This window comes from Vicugna pacos, unplaced genomic scaffold, assembly GCF_048564905.1.
Source record: "Vicugna pacos unplaced genomic scaffold, VicPac4 scaffold_19, whole genome shotgun sequence".
NCBI lineage: Eukaryota > Metazoa > Chordata > Mammalia > Artiodactyla > Camelidae > Vicugna > Vicugna pacos.
Genome location: NW_027328740.1, coordinates 56,837,514 through 56,850,577, shown reverse-complemented (window position 1 = coordinate 56,850,577; position 13,064 = coordinate 56,837,514). Strand labels below are relative to the sequence as shown.

At 44.7% G+C, this 13,064-nt stretch overlaps 1 long non-coding RNA gene across 1 annotated transcript in view; it reads right to left on the bottom strand.

The window, feature by feature from the left end:
• Nucleotides 1-659: 659 nt before the first annotated feature.
• Nucleotides 660-13,064, bottom strand: part of LOC140693301 (uncharacterized) — a 31,269-nt gene continuing 18,864 nt past the window's right edge. Inside the window, exons 4-6 of the long non-coding RNA XR_012069021.1 lie at nt 4,281-4,340; nt 2,309-2,381; nt 660-932 (exon numbers count right to left, since the gene is read on the bottom strand). This is a non-coding gene — a long non-coding RNA (uncharacterized lncRNA). The remainder of the gene's footprint in view (nt 933-2,308; nt 2,382-4,280; nt 4,341-13,064) is intronic.

Here is a 13,064-nt window from a genome sequence, read left to right as displayed (position 1 = left end):
TTTCAGCCCCCATGAAACCAATGGATCCATGTCCTGAGAGTGCGGGTGTTTCAGCAGAAATCAGGCGACGCATATGTATTCCGGGTGTACGGATATTATAGGAACATAAGTCTCCTTTAGTGGGTCTCTGTGTACTGTGAACTGTTAGAAAGTTGAAAGACGTGTGAAACCATCAACTGAAAATGGACACACTTCCCTCCGTTGGTACTGTGCATACAGATCTGAAGAAAAGGAAAGAGGGAAGAACAAAGGCACATGGGACGCTAGTGTGTAGAATCACATTTAGCTAAGGAACCTCTCGTCGGATGCAGCCCCTCCCCCAACACTGACAAGATGCGGCAGCCATTGGGGATGGCAGTTACCGGTTGGATTCCAGGTGGAATGTTGGTGTGTAACGCGAGGCTTTTTGTGGCCGGTGGATCCTAGGTAACCGGGCAGAGTTCAGTGGGTGGATCAGTGTGATGGAGGGGCTGCCGCCCTCTGTGGAGCTTGGCTTAGGTGTTTGGTCCGGGAAGCTGTGTAAGTTCGAGATACTGCTGCTGCCCAAAGACCTGAGTTCACGGGTCAGTTTCCAGAACCTGAAAGGGCAGACAGTGAAAGATCTGCCTGTCATCAGCTTACTGGTGAGACTCCGAGGTAATTTCAGACTTGCCCAGTCCTGTTGAAGTCGACTTTATGGGAGACACGAAGAGAAGCTGGCCGAAAAGCTGGCTGCACGGATTGAGGAGAGATGCGAACACATTGATGAGAGATGTTCTGCTACAAAGGAGAATACTGGCCTGGAGACAGCTGTAGAGTATACCAGGCTCAAAAGACATTCATGAGACATATTGAACCTCGCTGATACTGGCAGAAACATACGGAGTGCCAACGTGGACTTGAGGAAGTTCCTCAATTCCCTGCTCCAAGAACGGGTCCAAGATCCCTGACGTCTAAAAGAGAAGAGATGGCAGAGGTGATCAAAATGCTCATGTTCTTGGAAGAGTTCTTGAGAATCCACACGTCCCAAGGGGCATTTCCAAGCCATTCAGACCAAAGTGCACCAAGCCCAGGTAAGCCTTTTCCCTGGTATGCGCCAAGCTATCAAGTAAAGCTCTTCCCTCACCTCCACTCAGGCATCCATTTTGAAGGATCAGTACCTGAGCTGCAATGAAGCCAGTACGAGAAGGGCATGCCCCTCCTCGAATCAGAGTTCCCCCAGCTTCACACTCTGTGAACAACAGTGAACTCTTTAAAGTTCAAATAGTCTCGACTGAAATAGATAGGAATTGAATACTTAGCTCACACAAAGAAACGATGGACTTCCGCTAGATTCAGCAAATGCTGGGTTTGTGTCTTCTCTGGGGTGAAGGGAGTGTGGTAAGTGAGGGGAATCTTTGACTGAACTTGAATATGTATCAGGCCTCAGTCTTTCAAGACAGTATAGGTAAATACTATAAGTCAGATAGTGAACTGAACTGTAAAAGTCGCCAATGACATTAAAGACACAGCTTATGTGGACCGTCTTTCACTTGAGTCAAGCCCCCGGGGGCAATCTATCATGGGGGTGCAGACTTGGTTGCATTCAAGTGCTTTACCCAACATGATCGGATGATTAAGCGTTCTCATCACTGATAGAAGAACACCTGGTTCTCAATAGCCTAGCATAGTTGCAGCACGGTTCTCAAAGCTATAATGCCTCTAGGTGCTTTTGGATTCAAGCCTAAATGTATATATTTGGTTTGTTTTCTCTTGTATTTTCCTAGAGAGGGATGTTACCCCTTGAAATGCCAACATTGGCCAGTAGGTGTCATTGGGAGTAAAGGGCACCACATGCACAAGTGAATCCAAGGTTGGGGGTTATTTCATGTTTCCAATAGATATTTCATGATTCCTGTTGGTTTCGGAGGCTTCAACAGGAAAGAGTTGACATGACCCCTTTTACAGTTTGGACTGCTACTTTGCATTCTATCTGTCTATGTTTTCCTTAGAGCTGACAAAATGTTACCGAAATTGACAAGTCTGGCTTCTAGGTCGATTTAGTATGTTTCAAAAACTAACTTCATTTTCGTATAGCTCCCAAAACATGGAAATCAATTCTATTAAACTTTTTAAAGACTGCAAATGAGATATCAACACAATGTCAAAACTGGAGTCTTTGGACAATCCCTCCCACCACGGCTGTATAGAAACCAAGAGGTAAACAAAAATCACATATCTGGGAAGTGTATCTGGAAAGTGTTGATTCATCGATGCCCAGTTGGCAGAGGAGCAGTGCAAACTGCGCTCACTCGCTCCCATGTACACAGCAATGGAAACATCCACTCACCCAGCCCTTGGCATAGGACACTTGCCGAAGAGAGGTCTGTTACTTCCAAAGACAGGATGAGGCCTCAGAACACCTGGAAGCAGGAGAAGGCAAAGCAGGGAATGGAAACCAGTGCAGGGTCTGGCCCCTGGTGATGGAGCAGCAAAGTTGAAACTCTCTTGAACTTGGACGCACACTCTCAAGCAGACAGGAGACATGGAATTGAAGGTGATGCGCTGAGTGTTAGAAGAGTGCACAGCAGATGCTTGGCTGACAGAACTCAAAGAAACCAGCACAAAATATCCCCACACTTGATTCTGAGACCAAGATCTGAGCTTCCAAATTTGAGGTAGCAGAGTCAGCGGTCAGGGAGGGATAGGGCTACGGATGATGGCACACGCTGTGTCTCAGGGACCTGGAGTGCATTGTGGGATGTGGTGGGTCCTATCAAGAGAGCAAACCGACCTGTGACCCCAATGAGAAAGCAACCACACTGGCGCGCGAGGTTGAGATTATCGATATGTCCCATGGCCACACCCAGTGCATCTGCAAGACCAGGGAACAATTTGGCATTTTGCCAATAGAGCACTGTGGGGCTGAATCAGAGATATCGTGCATTTGGTCTGAAGGATCCAGGGGGCCTTGGTTTTGATATCAGAATGAAAAGCCTTAGGATCTGCTACATTCATAACCTGGGCTGGGATTATGGTTTGGTTTGAGGCACAGGATGCACAACAGCTCTGTGGTTGTCTTCGTGCACCTGTGCCACAAGAATGAGAGGACAAGGAAGAGTGGTCCAAGTCCACAGCATGAGAAGTTGAAGCATTTCCTTCAGCATTATCTCCAGAATGAAGCTGCTACATTTTGGATGGCACGGTACGGCACCGAGGACACCAAGGTCGGTCTGCGGGATCATTCCAGCAGGCCCTGATGTGTGACATCCATGGATGTGCTTCCACTGGTGTTTCAGTAGACAGAGAAGCTCTGGGAAGCACTGGTTTCATTGGGACATTCCCGTGGCACTACAAAGCACAAGCGCACTCTCAGTTTGCTGTTTAGGAAACACTCCAAAGTGACATAGAGAAGAATGCAGAGCTGAGAACTTTTTGAAGCTTCATTTCCACAAGAGAAAGTGTCCTGCGCACGTTCAGAATTGTGAGATAAGCGTAATCAAAATGAGGTTATACTAATCGAAATAGTACGGGTTGTTCATCACAGCAAAGGCAACACCAGCAATTGGAGATATACCAGACAACACACACAGGAACAGGACATGGCATCAGTGTCTAGGAGAAATTGTCCTCACAGTAATCCCATGGAATTGCATAGAGCCAAGGGTCTAAACTTTTCACTTAACAAAGCCCTTGAAGTCTACATTAGATGCCTGATATTACTTGACCAGTTGAAATGTAGAAGTACAGTAAAAGAAACAGGAAGTACCATTTTCAGTTCCATAGGGATTGAAGGCCCAAAAGATAAGCTTTCAAACAACTAGACTGCAAAATGCTACCAGGGCTAGTATTGAAAACGGAGATGAGGGAAACACTGAAGCACAACCGTGTCTCAGAATCACAAAATCAGAATACCAGAAATGTGGAAGATAAAGTCTAAGGACGAGCCAAATTATATCAGAAATCTCAATGGATGGGATAATATCAGGGTTAAATTCAGTCCTAAGTTGACTAGATAATGCAGAGGGACACGTGAATGAATGTGAATACAGGGGAACAGAAATCCCTAAGTCAGAAGCAGACATAGATAAGCAAGTTGAATACAATGAAAACATTGCTGTTGAGTCCTGGGTTAAGTAAAGCATGTAAGACTAGGATTCATAAGAGTCCCAGATGGAAAAGCAAGAGGTAAAAAAAAAAAATTCTGAAAAGATATCTGTAGATAAATTTGACTGAACCTTCCTGAAAACCAAGATAGAATCATGTATATGAATTCAGGAAGTACACAGCATCCAACGGAATTGAAATCCCAATAGACTTACCAGCAGCCAGATGATTCTAATCAACAAAGTTCATGAGCATCCATGTGATTTAAAATGCACCTGGAGGAAAAAAAATGAAAAAAATGCACTTTGAGGAAAGCAACATAATCACAAGGGAACCTCCAGAGCGCTTTCAGCTTGTATCTCAGCAGTAATATTTCAGGAAAGGGAGAAGTGCCAGGATTTAGACCATATCCTGAATGGGAAAATGCTGCCATCTAGGGTAGCCTATGCCACATGACCGCCATTTTTAATAACGGCAAAGCTAGAGAATTCCACAGACCGGCACATCTTAAAAGAATTCAGCAGTTCAAAACTTATCCTAAAAGAATGATTGAGAATTCTTCGCTGATTAGAAAAGCAGCAAGATGAAATGGAAAGAAGAAGACTATTATTGGAAATGCAAGAGGAGCATGAGTTGCAGAGAATAAACAAGAAGAAAGCAAGAGGACATCAAAACCCTATATATGGGAGAGTGAAGCAGGAAATCATAGATGATTGTAAGCACTATCTTAAGTGAATCTGCTTATATGACTCTCTTAAGTGAACGGAGTGATGCATGGCCTAATGTGTTTGCAAAACAAACAAGAAGCAAACAAACAATCAAACAAACAAACAAGCACCAAAAGGGCACGGTTGGCTGACATAAAACAATGGAACCATGAATATTCTCAAGAAAGTACTCAAGGTGATGTCAAGAATCATTCAGCACTCATCGACCCAATATCACAGCTTGCATGTACTCAACACACTTGTATTCAGAAAACAGATGCGTGCATTAATATTCATAAATATTGATTCATAAGAGCATATCGTGACCTAATTCAAATGCCTATTTGGAATAAAATGGATTTATAGTCCGTGATATAAATTTGCAAGTCTCCCAACAGATTGAATGTATGCCATATTATACCCTACGTAGAGAAGAAATGGCATAAGCCTATAACAAAGACAAGTAGCTCTGCAAAAGTGTTCTAAGGGCAAAAGAGACAGACAGTAAATTGCACATTGGGATTGGTTTCATTTGTAGGAATTTCAGCCCCCATGAAATAAATGGATCCATGTCCTGAGAGTGCGGGTGTTTCAGCAGAAATCAGGCGACGCATATGTATTCCGGGTATACGGATATTATAGGAACATAAGTCTCCTTTAGTGGGTCTCTGTGTACTGTGAACTGTTAGAAAGTTTATAGACGTGTGAAATCATCAACTATAATTGGACACACTTCCCTCCGTTTGTACTGTGCGTACAGATCTGAATAAAAGGAAAGAGGGAAGAGAAAAGCCCATGGGACGCTAGTGGATAGAATCACATTTACCTTTAGAACCTCTTGTCTCATACAGCCCCTCCCCCAACACTGACAAGTTGCAGCCACCTTTGGGGATGGCAGTTGCCGGTTTAATTCCAGGTGGAATGTTCGTTTGTTCCATGAGGTTTGTTGTGGCCTGTGGATCCATGGAAACTGGGCAGAGCCCTGTGGGTGGATCAGTGTGATGGATGGGCTGTCGCCCTCTTTGGAGCTTGGCTTAGGTCTCTTTTTTGGGAAGCTGTGTAAGTTCGAGATCCTGCTGCTGCCCAATGGCCTGTGTTCACGGGTCAGTTTCCAGAACCTTAAAGAGCAGACAGTGGAAGAAATGCGTGTCATCAGCTCACTGGTTAGTCTCGGAGGTACTTTCAGATTTGCCCAATCATTTAGAATTTGACTTTATAGGAGACACGAAGAGAATCTGTCAGAAAAGCTGGCTGCATGGATTGAGGAGAGATGCGAACACATTGATGAGAGTTGTTCTGCTACAATGAAGAATACTGGCATGGAGACAGCTGTAGAGAATACCAAGCTTGGAAGACATTCATCGACATTTTGAGCCTCGTTGATACTGTCAATTACATGTGGAATCTGAACGTGCACTTGAGGAAGTTACTGAATTCTCTGCTCCAAGTACGGGTCCAAGATTTCTTCCGTCCAAAACAGAAGAGAAGGTAGAAATGATAGAAGCTCTCATGTTCTTGGAAGATGTCTTGAAATTCCAAACTTCCCACGGGGCATTTATAAACCACTCAGACGACCAAGCACCAAGCCCTGGTAAGCCTTTTCCCAGGGTTGGGCCTTGCTCTGAAGCACTTGCTTTTCCCTCCCCTTCACTCAGTTATCCATTTCAGAGAATCAGCCCTTGAACTGCATTGAAGCCAGTAGGAGCACAGGAAGACCCTCCTAGATTCAGAGTTCCTCCACCTTCACATTTTGTGCACAACAGTGAACTCCTCCATGGTCAACTACTCTGGACTAAAATAGGTTGGTTTGAAATCTTAGTTCACACTGTGAAATGATGACCTTCCCCCAGATTCAGATCATGCTGGGGTTATATCTACTTTGGTGTGAAGGGTGTTTTGTAAGTGAGTGGATTCTTTGCCTGAATTTGAATATTTATTTATCCTCAGTTTTTCAAAACAGTATTTGTAACTATTATAATTCTGTTATTGAAATGAAGTGTAATTGTTGACATAGATATGTAGTGACACATTTTTTGTGGACCATCTTTTCCCTTCAGTCAAGTACCGGGTGCAGGATATAATGTGGTTGCCATATTTGTCGGGTTTAATTGTGTTTCTCAACATAATTGGACGATTAAACATTCTCATCTTTCATAGAAGAGCACATGATTCTCAATAGCCTAGCAGAAGTGCAGCAGTGTTCTCATATCTATAATGTCTCTAAGTGCTATTGAAACCAAGCCTATATAAAAATACATTGTTTGGGTTTCTGTGTGCTTTCCTAAATAGTAATGTTGCCCCTTGAATCGCCAACATTGACCAGTATGTGCCATTATTAGGAAAGGGCACCACATGAACAATGGAAACCCATGGTTGTGGTTGTTAATGATTCTAAGAATTATTTCATTGTTTTTCTTAGTGTTGGAAGCACCAAAAGAAAAGTGTTGACCTGCCTCCTTCATGACTTTTGGCTGCTAATTTATATTTTCTGTGTATTTTTCTTATTTGGGTATTTCAAGCTGATACCTAAATATGGCAACTCTGTCTTGTACTTAGATTTAGTATATTTCTAAAACTATCTTTATTTTGATACATTTCCCATAGTATGTAATTCAATTCTGTTAACTATTTGAAAGTCTGCAATGAAGGTATGTACACATTGTCAGACTTGGAATCTTCAAACACATCCTTCCACCATTGATATAGAGAAAAATAGCTAAACAAGGATCAAGTGTCTGTGAGTTATGTCTAAATTGTGTTAATTTATCCATGCCAAACTGGCAGAGTACCAGTGCAAACTTCGCTCACTCTCTCCCATGTATACAGCAAGATAAACATCCACTCTCCCGGCCCTTGGCTCAGGATCCCTGCTGAATAATGGCCAAACATCTCTTACATCAAAAGTCAGAAAGAATTCTCACATAACCTGGAAAGAGTAGAAGGCAAGTAGAGAATGGAAATCAGTGCAGGACCTGACCTTTGGTGAAGGAGCAGTAAAGGGGAAACTGTGTTTTACTGGGATGCACACTCTAAAGTGGACAGGTCATTTAAGATGGAAGACGATGTGCTGAGGGTTAAAAGAGTGCATAGTGGACGTTTGATTGACATAACTGAAAGCAATAATCACAAAATTTCTCTGCAATTGATTCCCAGACCAAGACTCCATCTGCCAATTTTGAGCTAGGAGTGCCTGTGGAATCTGTGTGTTAGGGGTGTGGCTGATGTCACAAATTTATTCCCAGGGGTTTGGAGATTGTTTTGGGCTGTGGTTGGTACTATCTAGAGAACAGATCTGCCTGGGTCCTCTCTTAATATTAAATCTGCTGGCATATGTGTTGTGGATTAGCTTAGTAACCCAGGGCCTTAGTCACAGCCTTTTCACATCCACAGTATAATTGCTCATTTTCTCCATAAAGGAGAAATGGTCTCAATCAGAGCCATCTTTATCTGGTTTCTAGAATCCAGGGCAATTTAGTGTTGAAATAAGATTCTATAGCCAAAAGATCTGCAACTTTCATAGGCAGGATTGAAATTTCTTATTGTCCAAAGCAGAGGTTTTTGAAATGCTCCATGCTTGCCTTTGAGTTCCCATGCCTTATTGACAAGAGTTTTTGGAGCAGAGATCTGCTGAAAAATAGGGGAATTTGAAGCCTTTCCATCAACCTTGCCTACCACATGCTAATGCAACTATAGTTGTGGTGCTGACCCAGTACTACACTAAGGACCCGATTGTGGCACTGCAGGATTGTTTCAGCAGGTTCTAATGTGTGACATCATTAGATTTGTTTCCACTTTTGTTTTTGCTTGGAGAGAACCTGAGGGAACCCATTATAAAATTTTGACTTTTCCGTGGCAAGAGTAAGGACAAATGCACTTTCACGAGAGTGTATTGGAACCATTCCCTCTCCACATATCCAGCCTGCAGCCCAGAAACCATTTGGAAACCTCTATTCCAGCAAAAATTACTAGTCCCAGCACTGTCAGAGCTATGATAAACTTTTAACCAAAATGACACTCTGCTAACTTTACTAGAATAGGTTATATTCACCACAACAAAAACCACAGTAGCAATCATAGATATAACAGGCAACGAACACAGAAGGAATGCATGGCATCATTACATACCAAAAACAATCCTCACAGCATTAAAACTAAATGTGCACAGAAATGATTTCACTTACAAAAGCCGTTCAAGTCTATAATAGATAACTGATAATCCTTATCCCATAGCGATAGAGAGATATAATAAAGTTAAAAGAACTATTCCAAATTTTCAAAAGACAGGAGTCTCCTGAAAGAACATCCAATGTATTAGACCCCCAAAATTTACTAGAACATGACTTGAAAAGGGAGGACATAAAAACACTGAAGGAAATCTTGAGTCTATGAATACAAATTCAGGCTAGTATAAATGGAAAGAGAAACACTTTAGATGAGCCAAATATAATCAGAAAACTCATGGTGAGAATAGCTAAGCTAAAGACAGTCCAAATCGGAGTAGATAATGCACAGGAACAAATAAATGACTTAGAAAACAGGATAACCACAATCACTCAGTCAGAACACGACATAGAAAAGCAAGATAAAACCAATGCAAGCAATGCAACTGAAACCTGGGATAAGAGAAAACATACCAGTGTATGACTCATAGGGATCCCACATGGAAAAGAATAAAGACAAATGGTTTGAAAAGGTATTAGAAGAAGTCAGATTGAAATTTTCTTAAACCAAAGCTAGATCCGGCCATCTCAACACAGCAAGCACAGAGCGTCCAAGCATAACAAACCCCAGTAGGCCTACAACAATATATATTCTAATTTAAATGGCAAAAATTGATAATAAGGAAATGATTCTGAATGCACCAAAATAGAAACAAGTGCATTGCAAGAGAACTTTTTAATGTCTTCAGCTGATTTCTCAACAGATAGATTGGTAATTTTTTCTTCCCTCTTTCCTTTTGTGTTGATCTCTATTCCAAGAACTGATGAAAGGCAGATTCCTTCAGTCTAAACAAGATGAGTTGGCAGAGATTCTAAAAGTGTTCAAGTTCTTGGAAGAGGTCATCAGAATCAACACATCTCAAGGGGCTTTTTCAGACAATACAAGAGACAATGCACCAAGCCCTGTTTATCCTTTTCCCAGGAGTGGGCCAATGTATTAAGACTTGCTGTTCCTTCACACTCAACCAGCCATGCAGGTATACCCTCAGTCTGCTACTGCAAGAGAATTAGAGCCAGGTCCAATTTTACCAATACTGTAGGGAGAACATGAACCTGCTACTGCAGGAGACACAGCACTGTGTCCCATTTCACCAATCTTTCAAGGAGACCCTAAGCCTACTCCTGCAGGAGACTCAGAGCCGAATCACATTCCACCAGCTGTGTAGGAAGACCATCATGCCTTCACTTGCAATGGATCCAGGAATGTGTCCAATTACACTAGCCTTGTAGGGAGACCTTGAGCCTGTTCCTGCAGGAGAAACAGATCTCTGTCATATTCCACCATCCCTCCAGGAAGATGCAGGAGACTCAGGAATTGGTCCAATTTCACCAGTCCTGCAGGAAGACTCTGAGCCAATTCCTGCAGGAGACCCAGGACTGGGTCCCATTCCATCAATCATTCACTAAGACCTTGAAGTGGGTCCAATTCCACTAGCCTTGTTGGGTGACCCACAAGCCTGATCCTGCAGGAAAATTAGAGATATGTCATATTGCAGAAGCCCTGCAGGAAGACTGAAAGCCTGCTTCTGCAGGAGACCCAGGAATAGGTCCAAATACGCCAGCCTTGCTGGGAGAGCACAAACCTGATCCTGCAGGTGATACACAGTGAGGTACAATTCCAACAGCCCTGCAGGGATATCCTGAGGCCACTTTGGCAGGAAACACATGACTGGGTCACATTCAAATACCCCAGAAGGGAGACCGTGAGCCTGCTACTCCAGGAAACCCAGAACTTCGTCCCATTCCACCAAACCTGCAGTCCAACACTAAGACTGCATCTGCAGAAAACACAGTGCGGGTCACATAACACCAGCCCTGTAGTGAGACTACAAACCTACTCCTGGGGGAGATCAAGCCATTCACAGAGAACATGAGCCAGCTCCTGCAGAAGAACAAGAGTTGTGTTACATTCTACCAGCTCTGCAGGTAATCCATACGCTTGCTCCTGCAGGAGACAGACATCCCAGTCCAATTCCATCAGCCTCTCCAGGGAGAACCCCAGCCTCCTCCTGCAGGAGAGCCAGAACTAGATCCCATTCCACCAACCCTGCATGGAAACACTGAGCTTGCTCCTGCAGCATACCCACAGCCAAGTCATATTCCATAAACCCTGCAGGGAGACACTGAGCCTGCAGTTGTAAGAGACCCAGGACTGGGACCAATTCCAACAGCTCTCAAGGAAATCCCTCACCTGCTCCCATAGGAGACTAATAGCCATCAGTTCTGGTGGGGTCCCTGAGCCTGCATCTGCAAAAGAACCACAGGGTGGAGTCACATTCCACCAGCCCTGCAAAGAGAACAGAACCTGCTACTGCAGGAGACACAGGACTAGGTCCCATTCCACCAACATTGCAGGGATACCCTGAGCCTTGGACCAAGGAATAGGACAAATTCTGCTAACCTTCTAGGGAGACCATGAGCTTCTCCTGCAAGAGAACCAGAGATGGGTCATATTACAGTATTCTTCCAGGAAGACCCAAGGCCTGCTCCTGCAGGAGATGCAAGAACAGGCCCAATTCCACCAGCCTGAAGGCAGAGTCCAAATCTGTTCTGGCAGGTGACCTAGAGAAGGGGCCCATTCCACCAGCCCTGCAGGGAGACTCTGAGCCTACTACTACAGGAGACCCAGGAATGGGTCCCACTAAACCAACCCTGAAGGGAGACACAGAATCTACACTTGCAGGAACCACAGAGCCAGGACACATTTCATCAGCCCTGTAGTGACCCCTGAGCTGGGTCCAATTACACTATCCTTGCAAGGAGACTCTGTTCCTACTCCTGAAGCAGAACCAGTGATGGGTCATGTTCCAACAGCCCTGCAGGAAGACCTGGAGCTGCTTCTGCAGAAGACTCAGGACAGGGTCTGATTCCACCATCCCAGCAGTGAGAAAACTAGCCTGCTCCTGCAAGTGACCAAGGTCTGAGTCATATTCAACTAGCCATGCAGGAAGAACATAAGCCTGCTGTTGCAGGAAACTCAGAACCATGTGCCATTCCAGCAACACTGCAAGGAGACTCTGAGCCTGCCCCTGCAGGAAACAGAAACCCAGTCACATTCCACAAGCCCTGCAGGGATACCAGAGCCTGCACATGCAGGAGACCGAGGCCTGGGCCAATTCTACCAACCCTGTGGAAAGACCCTGAATCAGCTCTAGCATTAGACTAAGAGCCATGTCACATTCCACCAGCCCTACAGGTAATTTATCAGCCTGCAACCTACACCTTCAAAAGACCCAAGAATTGGACCAATTCCAGTGGCACTGCAGGGAGACCATGAGCCATGTCCAATTCCACAAGCCCTGCAGGAAGGCCCCGAGCCTACTCCTGCAGGAGAACCTGAGATTGGTCATGTTGCAACATGAGCCTGCTCCTCCAGGAGACACAGGACTATGTCCCATCCACCAGCCCTGCAGGGAAACCCTGAGACTGTCCCTTCAGGAGAACCACAACTGAGTCACATTTCACTAGCAATGCAGGGAGACTTAGAGCCTACACCTTCAAGACACCCAAGAATCAGAACAATTCCAGCAGCACTGCAGGGACACCATTAGCCAGGTCCAATTCCACTAGCCCTGCATGTAGACCCTGAGCATGCTCCTGTAGGAGACCCAGCACTGGGTCTCATTCCACAAGGCTTGCAGGGAGAAACTCTGCCTGTTTCTGCAAGAGACCAACAGCTGAGTCACATTTCACCAGCCCTGAAGGGAGACCCCAGTTCTGCACCTGCAAAGGACCTAAGACTGGAACAAAATCGACTAGCCCTGTAGGGGGACCCTGAGCCTGCTTCTGAAAGAGAATCAGAGATGGGTCATATTCCAACAACCCAGCAGGGACAGTCCAAGCCTGCTCCTGCAGCAGATATAGAGCAGGGTGAAATTGCAAAACCTTGCAGGGACACCCTGAATCTGCTGCTGCAGGAGAAAAATGATGGGGTCTCATTCCACAAGCCTTACAAGGATACCCTGAGCCTGGTCTTGCATGAGATCCTGAGCTGGCTCCTGCAGGAGACCCAGGACTGGGTCCCATTCTAACAACCCTGCTGGGGAACCCGAGCCTGCACCTGCAAAACACA